The sequence below is a fragment of the Macaca mulatta genome, chromosome 2, assembly GCF_049350105.2.
Source record: "Macaca mulatta isolate MMU2019108-1 chromosome 2, T2T-MMU8v2.0, whole genome shotgun sequence".
Taxonomy (NCBI): domain Eukaryota; kingdom Metazoa; phylum Chordata; class Mammalia; order Primates; family Cercopithecidae; genus Macaca; species Macaca mulatta.
Genome location: NC_133407.1, coordinates 40,388,718 through 40,398,134, shown reverse-complemented (window position 1 = coordinate 40,398,134; position 9,417 = coordinate 40,388,718).

The following is a 9,417-nucleotide window of genomic DNA, read 5'->3' as shown; positions in this document are numbered from 1 at the left end:
TGTTTTTTAGTCTTTATTTTAGTTTACTTCTGCTCTGATCTTTATTATTTCTTTTCTTCTGTTAATTTGATGTTCTTGCTTTCCAGTTCCTTGAAGCCTTGAAGTACGTCATTAGATTGTTTACTTGAATTCTTTCTGTTTTTGTTGTTGTTGTTGTTGTTTGTTTTTTGGTTTTTGGGTTTTTTTGACGGAATCTCGCTCTGTCACCCAGGCTGGAGTCCAGTGGCTGATCTCCCCTCACTGCAAGCGCCGCCTCCCAGATTCACGCCATTCTCCTGGCTCAGCCTCCCGAATAGCTGGGACTACAGGCGCCCGTCACCAAGCCCGGCTAACTTTTTGTAATTTTTAGTAGAGACGGAGTTTCACCGTATTAGCCAGGATGGTCTCGATCTCCTGACCTCGTGATCCGCCCGCCTGGGCCTCCCAAAGTGCTGTGATTACAGGCGTGAACCACCGCGCCCTGTCCTGGGTTTTATGTAGGCATTTATTACTATAATCGTTCCTCTTAGCACTGTTTTTGCTGTGTCCCATAAGTGTTGAGATGTCATTTTCATCTGTTTTCATTTTCTTTTGTTTCAGGAAATTTTTAAACTTCCATTTTAATTTCTTTATTGATCTGATGTTCATTCAGGAACACGTTGTTTAATTTCCATGGATTTGCATAGTTTTCAAAGCTCCTCTTGGTTTTGATATTTAGTTTTATTCCATTGTGGTCTGATAAGGTGATTGATATGACTTTGATTTTCAAAAAGTTGTTGTGACTTGTTTTGTCACCTAACATGTGGTCAGTCCTAGAGAATGATCTATGTGCTGATGAGAAGAATGTATATTTTCCAGTTGCTGAATGAAATGTTTTGTAAATGTGTATTAGGTCGTTTTGTTCTAAAGTGCAGTTTAAGTTCAATGTTTCTCTATTTTCTGTCTGCATGGTCTGTCTAATGCTGAGAGTGGAGTATTGACATCTGCAACTATTATTGTATTGAATTCTATCTCTTTCTTTAGCTCCAGCAATTTTTATTTCTGAATGTGGGTGCTGCAGTGCTCGGTGCATGTATGTTTAGAATTGTTACATTCTCTTACTGGTTGATCCCTTTATCATTATATAATGACCTTCTTTGTCTTTTTTTTTACTCTTTTTGACTTAATCTGTTTTATCTGACATAACTACTGCTGCTTGCTTTTGGTTTCCATTTGCATGGAATATCTTTTTCCATCCCTTTACTTTCAGTTTATATATGCTCCTTAACAGGTACAGTGCATTTCTTGCAGGCAGCATATAGTTGTATCTTTTTTTAAAATCCATTCAACTAGTCTATATCTTCTAAGGAGAGAAGTTAGCCTGTTTACATTCAGGGTCGTTATTGATATGTGAGGGATTTTTTCCTCCCAAATTGTTATCTGTTTCATGGTTGTTTTGTATATTCTTTTTCCTTTCTGATTCTCTTATTTCTTGTCCTTGTGGTTTGCTGATTTTCTGTGGTGGTACCATTGAGTTTTTTCTCTAGTGCATTTGTGTGTTTGCTGCAACAAGGAGTTTTAAATTTTCATGTGTTTTCATGATGGTAACTGTAGTCTTTTCACTTACAGGTTTAGGACTCCATTGAGCATTTATTGTAAGGCAGGTCTATCATTTATGAAGAATACTTGTGTTGTATACAATATCTTTGGCTGGCAGAGTTTTTTTTCTTTCAGCAATTTGAATGTATTTTGTCATTCTCTCCTGGCCTGTAAGACTTCTGCTGAGAAGTTCACTGTTAGTCTAATGGGGGCTCCTTTACAGATAACTAGATTCTTTTCTATTGATGATTTTAGAATTTTCTCCTTGTCATTGAATTTAGGCTGTTTGACTATAATGTGCCACAGAGAAGACCTTTTTTGCATTGTATCTAATTGGGGATTGCTGGGTCCCCTATATTTGGATGTCTGAATCTTTTGTTAGACTTGGGAAGTTTTTGTCTATTATTTCATTAAATAAGTTTTCAAATTATTTCATTCTTTCCTCACCTTTGGGGCTGCCAATAATGTATATACTTGGTCACTTTATAGTGTCCCATATCTCATAAGTCTACACTCATCCTTTTTTTATTATTTTTTCTTTATTTTGTCTGAGTGGTTATTTCAAAAGACCTGTCTTCAAGTTCTGAAATTCTCTCTTCTGCTTGGTCTAGTCTATTGTTGAAGTTTTCTAGTACATTTTGTTTTTCATTTAAGGAATTTTTCAGTTCCAAAATTTCTTTTTGATTCTTTTTTAATGTATATCTCTGTTTGGTGTATTTCTCATTCATATCCTGAGTTCTTTTTCTGATTTCATTGTATTGTTTTTTGAAATTCTATTGTACCTCACTGAGCTTCTTTGGTATTATAATTCTGAATTCTTTTTCCAAGATTTCATGAATTTATTTTTTACTGGGATCTCTTGTTGTGGAATTGTGTTCCTTTGGCGGTATCATATTTCCTTGCTTTTTCATGCTTCTTGTGTTTCTTACATTGATATCTGTGCACCTGGTGTAATTAGTCACTTTTTCTTGTTTTTTTTTTTGATTTGCTGCTTTCATAGGGGAGGGCTTTTTCCTGAAGATATATCAAATAAGTTGGTTGGGTAGGACCTTTTGCTTTGATTCTGGATGTGTACAGTAGTGTAGTCTCTGTATGATTTATTTGGTGGTAAACAGCACCATTGGCATCAGATTTCCTTGGTGGCTTTGGATGCAGTTATTAGTGGAGGCTCTATTGAGCTTTTATGGTGATAGAGATGCCTGGTGGGTCAGTCTTCAGACTCCTGTGGTGGTAGCAGTGGTCTAAGCATGCCTAATCTTGGGCCCCAGGACAGCATACACTGCCTCCAGTGTTAGTGGAATCAGATGGGTGAATTCTTGGACCTCCGGGTAGCTTGCTCAGATGCAGGTATTAGCAGTGGTGGACCAACTGGATGAGCAAGTTCTTGGGTCCCTGGGAAGTCAGTGTCATGTGGGCAATGGCAATAGAAGTGGCAGGAAAACCTTCTGTATTCTGAGAACTGCACACTGATTTTGGCAGTGGCTGTGGTGCAGGGTTGCCATCCACAGCCCCAGAGACAAAACTCTCTGGTTCTCCTGCTCACAACTGCTCCATGCCGAGGTGCAGAGGTGGGGAGGGACCCTCCCCTTTGCACATGAGTCCAGGCATGAAGGCCACATTGCCAGTGGGAGCACAGTGACCACTCACAGTCCCAGACAGGCAGCTGTCTGGTTCACCTGGTCCAGCCCCCACAGCAGTAACAGAGGCTGTGCCCATAGCAGTGTGTCCAGGGGGAGAAGGGGTTCCACTCTGTGTGTATGAGACTGAGCACAGTGGCTGTTCTGCCAGGGGGAGGGGATCATACTCTGCTTGTGAGGTTGATCATAGAGTCTGTGCCACTTCTGGGGGTGGGGTCACTTCTCACAGCCCCATACAGGGAGCTCGCAGGCTCTGGAAAACATGCATTTTGTATTCTTTTTTCCCAGGGGCTGCCTTTTTGGTGTGCTGCAAGGTCCTTTCCCTGGGGAGCAGTATTCCCTGTGGGCTGGAGTACCAGGGACCCCACAGCACCTTTGGGTCTAACCAGTGCTATACCACTATAGCCCTCCAGGTGGACACAGGGGGATGTCAGTAGGGGCTCACAGGGTATGGAGATTTAGGGGTTGTGGTTCCCAGGACATGATGCAGACCCGTGATGGCTATGCTCTCACAATGGTGCCCAGCTGCAGCTGCTTAGGTTTGGGTGGAGGGGGTGTTGAGTGACTCAACACAAGTTCCCTGTCTGGTGCAATGCCCTCAGAGTCTTCAAATCACCACTCATGCTACTGTCATGGTTTGTGTGGGTAAAGCAGCTCTCTTGTGGTATGGATTGCAGCAGTCTGTGGTGGGGATGTGGACTATGAAATTCCCTCACTTACCCTTTCCCTGCAATAATGAGCTCCTCATGGCTCCCAGCCAACTTGCTTGCTTCCCTCTTCTGTGCCTCAGGTGTTTCCTGAACGCTAGTGTTCTCTCTTAAATGTTCTATTTGAAGTATAATTAACTATTCATAATTTCGGTTCTTCTTTCTGGAGAGAGCGGGTGTCTGGTGTCTCTAGTCAGCCATCTTGAACTGGGACCTCAGATGACTATAATCAAAACAATTATTTTTTAAACTTCCTGAAAGAGTTGCTACAATTACTCCCATTTTTAAAGTGGGGACACTAAGACCTAAAGAAGGTCATCCAACAATCAGGGGCCAAAATCATGACTTCAATCCAGGTCTCTGTGAGTGAGGTTTTGCCTTGTTAAGTACAGCATTGTATTCTTTTTGAATACAGACATACAGATACAGTTTTCTTATATTATACCTCCATCTTGATGCAAAGGAGCCTTGAGAGAGGACATGGTTAAGGATTCAGAAGATTGAGAGGACAGTGCCTATATTGGGTTCTTGAGTGAGCAGAGAGAAATGGAAAATAGAGTAATTGTAAATTTCAATTTTTCCCACCATAACTATTCTTGTATGAGAGTTGGGTTAGGGCAGGATGCATTTGACCATCCTGGCTTTTCCTACAGGAGTTTCCTCATTCCTTACCTTGCCTGTTGCTCATGGCTTCCTCCACCACAAAGCATGGAATAGTATCTTTGGTGCTGTCCCATATTAGTAGAATTCATTCAGTTTCTTCCAAAATGGCTCAACAGCAGTGCACTGGATTGAATAATGTTTCCCCAAAATTACTGTCCACCCAAAACCAGTGAATGTGACTTTATTTGGAAATAGAGTCTTTACAGATGTAATCAAATTAAGAAGAGATCATACTGAATTAGGGTGGACCCTAACCTAGTCAGTGAGTGTTGTCATTATAAGAAAAGGGGAATTTGGACACAAACAGAAGATAGATGACCATGTGAAGATGGAGGAAGAGATTGGAATTATGCTGCCAAAAAACAGGGAACACTAAGGATTGCTGGCTACCATCAGAAGCGAGAATAGGAAAGAAAGTTTTCTTCCCTGGAGACTTCAGGAAGGGCATGCTCTGCTGACACCTTCATTTTAGACTTCTGGCCTCCAGAACTGTAGGAGAATAAATTTCTGCTGCTTTAAACCCCTTAGTTTATGGCAATTTTTTAGGAAGTTAATAAAAGCAGAAAACCTACCATTCCTCACCAATCTACTACCCCAATGTCCCTATTCATCTAGCTCGGCTACATGAATAACGGTTCTTTCTAAATTCAGGAATAGTACAAAACTCCATTTTTTGAGAGACTTGCATGTCAAGGGTTCTTTAACTGTCCAAAAGAGACATTAAATGGTTAAACAACTAGAAAGATAACTACATTTCAATAATTCTACACTTCGCTTTATATAGATTTTTCAGATTGAGTACAGGCACATGCATGAGCACATGCAAATATACACCATTTTGAACTCCTTTTCTTCTTCAAACTCTGAGGATTGAAATAATAAAGTCACATTTATTCTTACACCTTTAAATGATAGTTCTCAGAATAAACATGCAAGTTACCTTACTATTTCTTTCATTTTCTTTTTTGGTAATTATTCTTTGGCTTAAACATTTCAAAAATGTTGCAACAAAATGGAAAAAGAAGATTCTTCTTTGAGGGCCATTCTTAAATGAAACTCTCTGGACCTTTGAAATTTGCATAATGAAATTTATTTAATGAAATGAACCTGTTTTCCCTTGAATCACTAATTCTAGTACCCATATGACTAATCTTTCCCATTTCTTCCAGTGTTTTTGATACGGACAGGAGGCAGGGAAATACTGGGTAGAAAAAGGCAGTCCCTGCGAGGGCCTCACCCTCAAGCCTGGAACCACACCCCAAAGTGAGAATTTTACATTCCGGTTTTCCCACTTGAATGTTGCTTTTTCCAAAACTACCCTGGCCTGCCCTGCCCCCATCCTGTACCCATAAAATCCCCAGGCTCCACTGGCAGAGGAGTGGCAGAGGAGGAGAGAAGGGAAGAAGCAGCCAGACGTCAGAGAGAAGTAGCTTGACTTCAGAGGGACAGCTTGATGGCGGGACTTTGGAGAAGAGCCTGGGTGGGGACAGCCAGACTCCAAGGGAATACCAACTTCCTGGTCCTTCCTGTTGCATCCCCTTTCCAGTTCCTTTCCCACTGAAAGCCACTTTCATTTTCGGCAATAAAATCCTCTGTATTCACCACCCTTCAATTCATTCATGCAACCTGATTCTTCCTGGACACCGAACAAGAGCTCAGGAGTCATGAGTGTGGATGTTTGAGCAGTTTAACACTTAAACCATCTGCAGATGGCAAAGCTAAAAGAGCACTGTAATACATGGCCTCTTGGGCTCCAGGGGTCGCGAGTACCCTGCTAGACACTATCCTGGGGCCACACAGAGTTCTGCTCCTGAGGGCACCCAGCACTCGTCCCACCCCCTGCACCCACTCACCTGTGTGCTCCCCCTCCCACAAGGGGCTAAGAGCTGCAGTCTGAGTAAGTGAGGCACCCCTGTAGCGAGGCCTGTGAAGAGGTCAGGGAAAATTGCCTGTTCACTTTTATTTATAAATTTCTTCTCTATACTTGGTTTTCCACTTCTCTTCATAAGATATTTAAACTTTCTTGAGTATCTGCATTTCTATACTTGATTTTTGCTCTTACCAGCCTCTTGGGACCCTCTTTTTTACTCTTTATAGCATTTCCACATTGTGTGCAGTCCTTTGGTTTCATAACTTGTTTTGTTTTAGCAACCATTGTTATTTCTTTTAAATTTATCAACTAATTCAAGCCTCCTTCAGGAGTTGGTCCTGCCTCTCACTTAGCTTTTCAGCTGGTGTTGCAGAATTACTTAGTTGAATTGGGGTCACTGCATTTACTTAGATTTGCTCATTGTTTTCTAAGCTTACACTGGGGGTTATTGATTTTCTTTTTATCAGACAATGCTGTTGTTTTTCTGTTGCAGTAGCCAGGAGAAAAAATTTGGACCTGTTTTTAATCCACCATCTTTCAGAAAGTCTCCTGTCATGGTTAAACCTTTTGTGTCAGTCAAAACTCTTGCTCTTGACATTTCTTCATCTCCTTAAATATCTTTTCATATGCCAAGTGTCTTGTAAGTTTAGCTTTGCATAAATTTTTATATCAATTTTTTGTTCTAAATAAGTCATTCGTTGTTATACCAACATAAATACTACTTTTGCTTCTTATAATAGCTAGCACAAGGTTGCCTCATCTACGTAAATTTGTTTCAAAAACTTTTTAAAGTATTATCTTTATTAAAGAAAACTTGAAAAAAATCTTTGTATATACTTTTATAATGATACTATGCATAAACACACTTTAAATGGCCAGGTAATAGTCCATTAAGAGTTGGCACCATTTCTCCAGTTAGACATTTAGTTTGTATAATTGGCATGTACTGTTTTGGTCTGCTGAATATCCTTTCCTTTTTCTTCAGGTAATTACACCCTCTTACCCAACCTTCTCTTTGGAAAATTGTCCTTCCTTTTCCTCACATATTGTTCTGATAGTACCAATCATAGAACATTGGCTCCATCCTGACTCATGGGAAGGCATACGTCTCAGGCCAGGTAATCATAATTCCTGTGGTACTTTGGACCCAGTACCAAGAGTTCCCTTGTGACTTTGGTCTTCCCCACACTATATCACCTAAGATACATTTGCTGTTAGTGACAGGCACCCTAACTAGCAATGGTTTTAACCTTAGGGGCCTTAACATTTATTTACTTTTTATTAAGTAAAAAAAAACTTTCATTAAGTAAGTAAATGTTAATACTCCTAAGGTTAAAACCATTGTGTTCCCCAAAAAGATATGCTGAAGTCTTAATTCTCAGTACATATGAGTGTGACATTATTTGGAAATAGGGTCTTTGAAGATGTAATCAAGTCACTATGAGGTCGTTAGGGTGGGCCCTGATCCAATATAACTGGTGCCCTTATAGGATGAAAAAATGCCTTGGAGAGACAGAGACACACAAGAAGATTATGTGATACCAGAAACAGATTAGAGTGATGCAGCTGCAAGCCAAGGAACAACAAGGATCAAAGGAAGCCACCAGAAGACAGGAAGAGGCAAGAGGCAAGGAAGGATTCTCCCCTACAGATTCTCCCTTTCAGAGGCAGCAATGCCCTGCTGACACCTTCATTTTGGACTTTTAGCTTCCTGGACTGTGAGAGAATAAATGTCTGTTATTTTAAGCAACCCAGTTTGTGGTACTTTGTTGTGGCAGGCCCAGGAAACTAATATAGTAATGCATTAAGGTCTCACAAAATCCGCAAGAAACAGAAAAAAAAACCTGTTGTTATAAGTGCATTGAGACAAACCGGTCAATGAAAGCAGAGGCCACAAAACCTAGTATTCATTCATTTAAAAATATTATTTAATGCTTATTATGTGCCAGGAAACGCAAGGTGGCAAAAGGCAGCATGACCCAAATAATGCAGTGCACAAACTTTGCTATAAGCATTACTACTATTATTGTGGTTTTAAACAGATGTCACCATTTATTGAATATTTATTACATGCCCAACCCTATGTTTATTCTTTTCAAGACATTATCTCAGTCAGTTATCTCAACAACCCTATAAAACAGTACTGTTATGCTGATGTTCCACATTCCTAACAACAGGGAAACTGAAGCTCTCAACAAATGATTCATTTTATGTCTTGTTAAGTTAGAACTGCACATGCAAGGGAACCTAGTGACAGCCATTGGCACCTCAGTTTTTGGGAAAAGCCCAGATACATCTCCATGCTTCATGATTAATATAGTTGATCCATTTGATCCTTCTCAATGCATCAAAGACTCACAACAAACTTCTCTGCCTGCTGTGGGCACGGCCCAAGACTTTGGGTTCTGCATGTCGCACACCATGGGATCACAGTCTGTGTCCACCGTCAGTCATTCTGACAGCAGACTCCACAGCAAATTCCTTTTGCAGGACTGCATGGGGACCAAGCCTCCATCACTTGCTGGTTAATTGAAGTTTATAAGCGTTCCACAATTTATACTGGCATTAATAACAGAGTCTGAAATCTTCCAGTCCCCAGTGATTGCATAACTCAATGCAGATTATGGTAAATATTGTCTCATATACATAGGTATATGAAAGCAACAATTAAAAATGTATTTTGAAATTAAAAATGTCTCAAGGTGTTTATGCTTTAGAGTTGAAGAATGCCAACCAAACTATGATACAGGCACTAATAGAAGATACTAATTGGAGTCTCCCCAGAATGGGTTCTCTATTTAAATATAACTTGGAAACACTACATAATAGAGGCTCTTTAAAGTACTGCTCTCAAGAAACCAATTTAACAAAGCTTAGCTCAGCATTTTTTATGCTTGTTTTCACTTAGATATGTGTGTGTCTCTCTCTTTCTCTGAATTATGTGAATTATACATTAATGTCCTTTAGCACAGTGTTGCAGGAC